General features: G+C 36.7%; 1 pseudogene; it reads right to left on the bottom strand.

The window, feature by feature from the left end:
* LOC102540439 (protein downstream neighbor of Son pseudogene) lies at nt 1–1,248 on the bottom strand (annotated as a pseudogene).
* Between the last annotated feature and the right edge of the window lie 8,693 nt (nt 1,249–9,941).

The following is a 9,941-nucleotide window of genomic DNA, read 5'->3' as shown; positions in this document are numbered from 1 at the left end:
TCAGGATCTCCAGTGATAAATGTGGTAACTCATTTCCACAATCTGTAAAGATAATTTCCCCAGTAATTGTATTTGGCTAAACTGGTCCAGCAGCTTACTTCTCAGGAAGTCTCATTATCCAGCACCTGATTTGTTGGCAGGCAGATGTTAAATACTGTAGTTGGCACGTGTCTATGTAGTCCTGCAGAAAAAGACCCAGTCTGGGAAGATCTGAGTAGTCTGATCACAGAATGCAGAGAATAGGGCAGGTTAGGACTTGTGATCTCCAAATTAAATCAATCTTTATATCCATAAAGAGCTTGATATTTTCATATTTCCACTTCATGCCATCACCATTTGTATTGTGGCACCTTGAAAAGCTACGGGGGGTAAAAGTGTTGGTGGAAGTCCTGCCTGTGGATCTGAGGTAGCAGTTAGGCTCTTACGGTTGATCAAAAATATTAGCCATGGAGAAGTGCTGACCGCTTTCACCAGCACAACAGGCTCGGGTCTGTAGTGCATTTGTACCTGGTGTTTCTCTTCACTCAGCTTGTGTCCATGTTCTCTGTCGTGTTTTACCTTTCACTCCCATGTCTTCCAGCAGGGAAAACTACTTCTTCATCTTCATCACTGATTGCTAGTCCCTCCTGTGTCCCGAGCTTGTTCCCTTTGCTGTCTTGTTCTTACAGCCATTTTCTTTGATTAAAGGCAGGGAAAATTCAATACCTTCATTTCCTCATAGCTCTACTCACACCTCGACTTGTCGGAGATAGGAGAGTCGTGATGGCATCGTTTCCTACTAATCCTGCTGTACGAAACAGGAGAGCAGACTGATAGGTACACACATAGACGTAGGGGCAAAGATTATACAGAGAAGTGAAGCACACAGACCAGTCGGTCATTTACATGTGTTGCAGGGTTTCATCGTTTGACTGAGGGCTTGTCTTTCCGGCCATTTTTCTGTCAGCTCCAACACAAGGGAAGAGAGGTGGCCAAGGCAAGGTGGCACTGGGCGGTGGGCCTGATAGGTCAGGCTCTGATCAGGACGCACAGTGGAGCTGTGTGGGAGTTTGGGATTCTGTACACCGTAAGACAAAAGAATTCTGTTGCCCTGCAAAGCTAGACAGGACCTTGAGCCATTTCACGTGCTTTCAAATGATCTGCCCAGGCTGCCTAGGTAAAGAGTTGAAAAGAAGGGAAAAGGAGTCAAGTTTTAATACTTCAATCCACAAGTAGCTCGGTACTTGAAGATGGGATATCAGATTTGGAGAAGTAGGATGTTTGTTGAGTAATTCAGTAATTATCTAATCTGAGATCTATCTGTAAATATTTGGAAAGTAAGCTCTCCATGGAGCTCCCCTCCTCCTTTTTTGTTTTTTTGTTTTTGTTTTTGTTTTTTGCTATCTACTTTCCTTCCAAATGGCTTACATTATATTCTATGGACTTTCAAACTTATATCTCAAACTCCATGACATGGGTAAGTCCTGTCTGCTACTTGATATATTTAAACGAGAAATTTTAAGCTTACCCAGATTTTTTTTGGCAAATGATCATTTTGGTTAATTGTACCTGCATTCAGCCAATTGTTATAGCTAAAAATAAAGTAATTTTTGAGACATTATTTCCTTTCTCTCACCAGTCCACAGTGCTTTTAATTTATATTCTAATTAGAAAATATGTCCTGTTTATATGTATTTATCTCTCTATCCTTTTCCACAACTAAGTCAAATACAGGCTTCCTTATGGATTGCTATAGTAGCCACATAACATGGGTCTCTTCTTTCTTTTTCTTTATAGTCAGTGGTCCACCCAGTGAATAAAGAAATCTTAAAAATATACGTAAGATCAGTGTGACATAGAAGCCAAAAGAAGAATCGGTATAGGGGAACTTAAAAATTGCATCAAATGAGGCTGACAAACTGATAAAGATGTTCACAGCCTAGCAACTTTGAAATTCAGCACTGTAAGGGTCCTTAGTGATCCTGGTAAAGCAGTTTGAGTGAAATGGTTTGAAATGAAGTGAGATAAGAAGAGAAAGGGTAAACTTGAAATTTGGGTCAAAGAAATACGGAAATGGGTGAATAGCTAGCTGGAGAGAAATGTGAAGAAAGAGAGATGTTTTGCATGAGTGCATGTGTGTACACATATGTGGTTGTGATATATTTCATTGTAAGAGACATCCATGTATGTCTGTAAAATGATCAGACAAAAATCCAGAAAAGGGAGAAACTTGAGATGCAGAAGAGAGAAATGGGATGAGGAAACTGAGATCTGAGTTTATGATAGACAAAGCTGCAAAATCTAGAGGATGGGATCACGGAGAGGAGAAAACTTTGATGAAATTTACCTAAAATTATGATGGCTCTCCTTTCTTCGAATGTTGGCTTATGTATAAGTGACTCATATGCTTGATGAGATACCAAGAATTACAGCAGAAGGAGCAGGGGGGCTAAAGGCTTAGCAAAAATAGCTATGCTCAAAACATTGATGGATTTCACAGATACAACATGGAATGAAAAAAGTAAGAAATTCCAAATAAGACGTAACTAATCCCTGGTGATAAAAGTAAAAATAGTCATGACCTGCACCAGGGGACTTGACAGTGCCACAGAGGGATCATGAGATTGGATGCTAAAGTGCTTAATTTTTTTTTTTTTATGGTGGGGTGGAGCATCCCCGTGGGTATATATCAAACATCAAACCATACACTTCAGATTTGTATACTTTCTGCATATTTGCCATGTAACAATTGAAAAAATAAAAACACTTGCAGATAATATAATTCCCTTGGATTAGTCAGGCTATGATCATTATTTAAATTAAGTGTAGCTAGATAAACTGGGTTTATCCCTCCTTTCATTATGTGCAGCAAGTCACTAAACCCTGAGCCTCAGGGGAGCAAGAAGTTTGTCTGCTTGACATATTCCAGTTATTTAGCTGTAAGATTTAACAGGTGTTTTCAAATGATGAGTGTTTTCATGACTCAGTATTTTGGGTAAATAACTCTGCCTGTTAATCTCCCATTTCAGTCTATATACTGTGACTATGAATAACCTTGAAGATGTTTTAAAAGGAAGTTTTCTCAGAAGTTCAAATTTATCCATTTATTACGTCTATGAATTTAGGGACACTCACAGGAAACAGCAATCTCTCCAGTTACCTTAATTCCAATCACATAACTGGCATATTATCTACCCATTTGGTAATCGGTCCTGTAATATCAAAATTAGTATCTTTTGTAGGGGAGGGCATAGCTCAAGTGGTAGAGAACGTGCTTAGCATGCACAAGGTCATGGGTTCAATCCCCAGGACCTCCTCTAAAAATAAATAAACTTAATTACCCCCCTGACAAAAAGAGAAGTGATACAATAATAAATAAAATATTTAAAAACTAGTATCTTTTCATAATTTGGGATAAGTTGTCTATTATTGTAATAGTAGTATGTTTGTATGATCTTTGAACATCTAATGTTCGTTTATTTTCATGAAGTATATAACTTACCTAAAATTTAAGGCTAGAGGTGCTCAAGTTTAGGGCTATAAAAGATGTAGAATGAAAGTAAGAAGGAATTCCTGAAACCTCCCTAAATTCAACAGTCCCCCATAAAGCAGGCGTTGAGACCACAATCTATGGATCTATGACAATGACTGGGCACAAGTCCAGGGCTCTGACTTATAAATCTAAGTCTTCCCTGAACTACAGGGAAGTTGCCCTGCAGCGTGAACCCTGAAACACCCATCAGCGTGACATTTCTGTATGTGCTTCTCCCAATCATGAGCTAGAGAAAGAATATGGAATAGGAATGTAGATGTCTGTAGGTGGGTAGGACTGAATTGCACATTAATAAGTGAAAAAAAAATCACTGATCTTCCCTCTGAGCTGTACAGATGCTACCATTTCTTGCCAAATCATGAGGATTTAATTTTCTTCAGTAACAAATCAGTGATTGGATGCAACAGTATTGAGAAAATTAGGCAAAGCTCATGAGATTTCCAGTAATTCATGTCCAACTCAAAGTTCTGTTTATGCACTTAGGACCGTCTTCAGACTCCTCTGACACAAATGCTCTTTCACTTCTCCCTCGAAAGTTTTCCTCTATCTTTTGGCAGTGAATGTAGGTACCCCCTCAAACTCACATTCAAAATTAATATAATTATTTTAGACGTAAAGGATACTGACCCTGAGACTTTAAATCTTCATCTTTCTTAGGTTCCTTGGGTTCCCTTACCTGAAATAGCCAGCTGATGTCTTTTATCTAGGACAACAGGTTGTATTATGTGCTCCTGTCATCTGTGGTGGGATTTAACAATTAAGTCATGCAAGCCTTCCCAGAGTGTCCTTTGGGAAGTGTTCAAAGATGAGGGAATTACAAGTTATACTTGAATTTGACCTATCCTGTCCCCTGGATTTCCTGACTCCATCATCTCACTTTACTACAGGTCTGCAACACCCCTTACGTGTTGCTAGAATTGGTCATGTTTCCAAATCAATGACCAGGGTGCCTTGCATTTCTGTGATTCTAGCTTTCTTTAATCCAACATGTCTGCCACAGGGGATGCCTTTGGCTGTCTCAGTCCCAAACTTGCTTTATGCCTTTTCCCTCAGTGCCTCTCTTTGTGCCTTAAGAGAAATGTGACTAACATTTGCTCCAGTTTCCTTGGGGAGTCTGGGGAACTATACCTCCCAGACGTGCTCAGTTGGCCTCACAAGTGTAACAGTCCCTCCTGTAGAACATTTTCCAGGTATGTTCTAGGTGTGCCATTCTCGTACAAGTCAGCACCTCAGCCTCACACCCACATGACACTCAGACTCACGTAATTAAAAATATTTTTTATTTGTTTCCTCCTATAATGGTTTCCTCTTGTAGACTTCTTATATTTTGTTTCTAATGTGTTTTAAAATTATCATCTTAGTCAAAATCTGAACTTCCTAGCTTTGGAATTTTTATACTAGGCTTTGTAGGCTTAAATACTCAAAATTCCAAGACGGTGTGCCATTTTTAGTTAATGTTCCTCATTTTTTTTTACTATTTCCCATTTTGCATTGTTCTCCATGGCAAAGAAAGAAAGAACCATGAAGAAACAGAGGGAGGAAGAGAAGAAGGGAGGGTGGGAAGAGGGAGGAAGGGTGGAAGCCATTGAAGCACGAAGGTGTCCATGCTGTTTATCAGTTGTCGATCCCTTTGATGGTTGTAAAACATGAGCTAGTGGGCTCTGACAGCAGTGGTTTTAAAAGACTTGAGGAGATGATAGGTTGCCAGAGGTGTAGGGGGCCATGTGCTTCCAATTTATATGTTTTAGATAGCTTGAAAAGATAACATTTTATTACGTAATTTCTACCATCGCCACAATACAACTTCATCTGACCCTTACAATGTATGGATTTCAAAATACAAAAATAAAAATAAGCACTACTTAGGACAGACTGACTATACAATTTTCTCCAGTCTTAATATCAAAATTAGCTCATTTTTCTTACAGGAAGTCAATCGCTCCAAGACTTTGAAAAGCATAAAACAAAAGTAAATCAGTGTCTGCACATAGAAATGACTTCGGTTGGAAGATGACATAGCCTCTCTAAAGTGCATGCTGAGCAATTACCCATTAATCTGATGAATGTAGACAGTAATTCGGGATGATTTAAGCTTCAAAGTTCTATTCTTCTCTCAGACGCATAGGGTTTGTTTTCCTTTAATTATTTGGGTCACTGCCTTAATTCCCCCATTTAGCGGTACTTGTAAAAAAAGACCTTCCCATTTTGAAAATGTGGCCTTTTTAATGAAGTTCTTTCTACTACTGACTTTAACCTTTAAGTGCCCCATGTTATAGCCCTTATGTAAATAGCCACCTTAATAATGACATTTGGCACAACTCCGGAAATAAGAGTAGCAGGAAATTAGGGAGCTGAGTTTTTGTTCCTTCTGTTTTAAATAGACATTGTACTGTATCATCGTTTCTCTTGGAACTGAAAGAATTATTTTTGGATGTTTTTCTTGTATTCTCTCTTTCTCTTTCTCTCTTTCAACCCCCTTCCTTCCTTCCCTCCCTCCTGTTCTGTTTTAGAATGCAGTTTTGAAACAGCTCAATTATACACAATTTTTGGCTTTTATTTGCACATGTCTTAATATTATTTCCTGAGCAATGTTTTAGTAATTATATATATGAGTTCATAAACTGATGTTGTTTGACATGTAAATTTATTTCTTTATTAAATAAATTTAAAATATGATGTTGAATTTTTGCTAGTGTTGTAAACTAAGGCACCTGCACATATGCATTTTTCGAAATTGAGGAAAAAAATGTAAATGGAGCTCAGTAATTTAATAAATGTGAGTTTTGAGGTCAAGTTAGTGTTCACCTAAAAGGAAGATTTTGCTTCATCTTATATTCTGTTTTAGAGTGGCATACTTAGGTACCACTTTTCTTTAATCATATTCAGTTTAAAATTTTTGTCTTAGAAAATTCTTACTGCTCTCTTTTTTTGCTTTTTTGATTGATAGGTGTTCATGTCTTGAATTGAATAGAAAAACAATGAATTAATTTTTACATTTAATTTTCATATAATTACCAAATACTTTGTCAAAGTTACTAAGCTAAATTTTACTTTTAATGTAGTTAAATTTGGATTCTCCATCTTTGTTGTGAGATGGAACAGCAGGATAATTTAAAGTCAGTCAGAAAGATTTTGCAGTATCTAGGGTGATATTTATGTGTGAATGTCCAAGTTGATCACTTTGGTGTATTTTTATGACAGACTCAGGAATCTTCTGGGAAGAAATTTACTCTAAACAAAATAGAAACAAAGAAAGCTACATTTGATACAGTCACACAAATTATACATCCTCAAATAGTTGGATTTATCTTCAGATATCTTTTCCTCTTGTCTATCCATCCATTATTCTATGGCGAAATCCTGGATCTTGTCTTTACCAGTAATAACACTTTCCATAGTGTCCAAGTGTTCCACACTGCAGGCTGCACCCATGACTCTCCAGTATGCTGGTCCTGTAGTGTTTCAATTTCAGAGGTTTTTAGATAAAGGTGGGACCACATTCAAACACACAGAAGTACCAAAATTCTCAGCTGTCTTCCTTCCCTGTTGACTGAATGATGAACTGTCTATTATCCTGTGTAAGGACATATGCTCTTGTGTACTGGATTCAATGTATATTTGATTATTTAATCTTATTCCATATGTGATTGTTCCTTTGTACTTTTTCATAATTGACTGTTCCATCTTTACTGAATCAGTCCTGTCAGTGTACTAGCCAGTATATAGAAGAGGAAAAAGCAAATCCTTCCAATGATCCTTTGTCTTCTTCAAACAATGACATACTTCTCTGCTCATTTTTACAGCTATAATATTTATTCTTTTTTGAATACACACTAAACAGATTTTTGTGGCCACCATTCCTTTCAAGCATTCACCTCTAAATGTTGAATGTAATTATCATTTTTTCAGAACTCATCTGACTTAACCTATTAGCAATATTTGTTGCAATTTATTCTCCCAATTAAGGGAACACAACCATTTATAACAACATGTCTTTGTCCAAAGCCCCCTTGTGGAACAAAATATTCCTGTCCAATTACCCCTTCATTATGTCACGAGATATATTTAGCAAATTTCCTTTCCAAGTCGTCTTCTGGCATGAGATAGACCAGTCTAATTGTGTTCTATGGCACAAAACAACTCTGCTTGCCTGTATTAAAAGGAAGTTTGAATTTCCATCTTATTCAGACTAGCCATACCAAGTCCTAAAAGTCTATGATGGATTTACCCCTGATCTCATAAGGAACCTTTGGTTGGAGTCATAGGAAAAGATTTTTGATGTAAGAATCAACACCTGCTTGTATCAGGTGATAGAAGTTAAGAAAGATGGCTAGAAGCAGACAGCATGGATTCTCGCACTCAGATTCTGTACAACCATGGGTTTCCACTTGCTTCTGAATAGAACTCTCCTATAAACATATAAGGAATATTGAAGGTTCTAGTGCAGGGTCTCAAATAACCCTATTTCTGACACGTTAGTGGCATTCCATATATTATTCATGATATCCAGGACCATGGCTAATTATGGCAGATGGCAGAAAAGTATTAGTTATCATGAAACAAAGCTATTTTGAAGTTACATAACCAAGCAGAGAAATAGTGTAAATCCTTGCATATGATGCTACGGTTATAAAAATAGATTAAAATCAGTAAAGTGTTATGTGTTTTATGAAGATCATTTTGTCAGTTGATCAGGGAGATAAACTGAAAGATCTAAGGCTGATGATGAGAAAACAGTTAGCAATCAACCGGAGAAATCCAGCTAAGAAATGGTGAAGATTTGAATCCCTGTACAGCAGTGGTATTTTAGAGGGGTAATTGATAATAAAGAAGGAAAATTATCAGAATTTTGTGATTCAGGGAAAGATGAGACATTGGACAAAAAAGGAAGGAAGTGACTACAATAAGTAATAATAGTTTTTGGAAATTTGGTGACCTGAGTAATCATTATCCGACGTAGAGTTTATAAGAGGTAAAGAATATTTTCCCATTGATATATTACCAAGGATCATTTTAACTTAGATTGCAAAAATCAACTTGAAAATTTAATTGCTGCTCATAATCTGAATTGCAGTGGTGGCAAATGGAAGTTGGTAATGTATATGGTCTGAAAAACATTTTACCTATTACAACTAATTTTTTTCTTATTGTTCTAACCACATGAATGAACAGCTTAATGTACCAAAAAAAGAAAAACACAATATTGAAAGAAACATCATCTGGGCCGTGATTCTAATAAGAATTGGATAGTTGTTTTGTCTATAGCTTTTAAATTAAAAATCTAATATATTTTCATCTACATTTAAGTGCGATTCCTAGGTAAAATTGCCCATAGTGATGTAACCAGCTGATTTGGGGCATACACATGTGTGTGCGCACGCACGCACACACACACACACACACACACACACACTTACATTTCAGGAAGTATTTAGCCTTACATCTGGAAATTGCTTATGGAAGATATAAGTCAGGCCTCTGTCATATAGATGGAAACAACTGTGAAAAACAAATTATCTAAACACAATCTTACAATCATAGGAAAAGACTGAAACTAACATTCTCATTTTGTGAGATCTGGGCAACACTAGGTTACCTTGATTTTGTTAGTACATAATAACAATTAGTATCTTTATTCATAAGTTAGCTCCTACTTCTCTCAGCTGGCCACAGGGCCTCTTTAAAGCTATATAATCATTTCAGAAATGAAAATAATTAGGCAAATTCAATTTAATTACTCTTGGACATACACCTTCTGCAAGAATCAGAATTAAAAATAAAACACCTTGAGGTGATAGCAGAGCCCAACAGGAAGAAAAAAGACTCCTCAAGAACTCAGCCAATAAAATGTCATGTTTGTTTCCTATACCCCCACCCAGTTCCTTTCTCCTCTAAAAAAGTTCTCCTTTCCTGCTGAGCTGGGACTTCTGTGTGGCTTGCCATGTTGGCCGACCTCGAATTAATCCATCTTTGCTGGAGAATTTCTAACAGTTTTTTTTTTTTTTAAGATCAACCGGTTTTTAATACTGCTATTATAAGTAGCACATTGAAAATTGTCTAAAGGCTAAGCGTTCTAAGTAGTTTATTATATGATGATTCCCAGAATATCTTTAGGAGGCAATTTTTTTGAATGTGGAATGGAAGGAAGACGTAATTGACTTCAAGGACTGTAAGTAGCCATTGGGGAGCTAGATTTCAAACCCAATGATAATATACTTATTTTCTTTATTTGGGATATTTCTAATATTTTATTGATAGAAAATATTTCTGATTTTGGTGTTGTGACACTTGATATTAATGATTTTAAAATTTACTTGCAAAATAGGCCTCAAGGATTTTATATGGCTGTTTAATTGTTCCTTCAAACAATTAAAATAAATGGGAATCCTGCCTCTTGTGATATGGCTGA

Source organism: Vicugna pacos, chromosome 1, assembly GCF_048564905.1.
Source record: "Vicugna pacos chromosome 1, VicPac4, whole genome shotgun sequence".
Classification (NCBI taxonomy): Eukaryota; Metazoa; Chordata; class Mammalia; order Artiodactyla; family Camelidae; genus Vicugna; species Vicugna pacos.
This window is presented reverse-complemented; position numbering and strand designations above follow the sequence as displayed.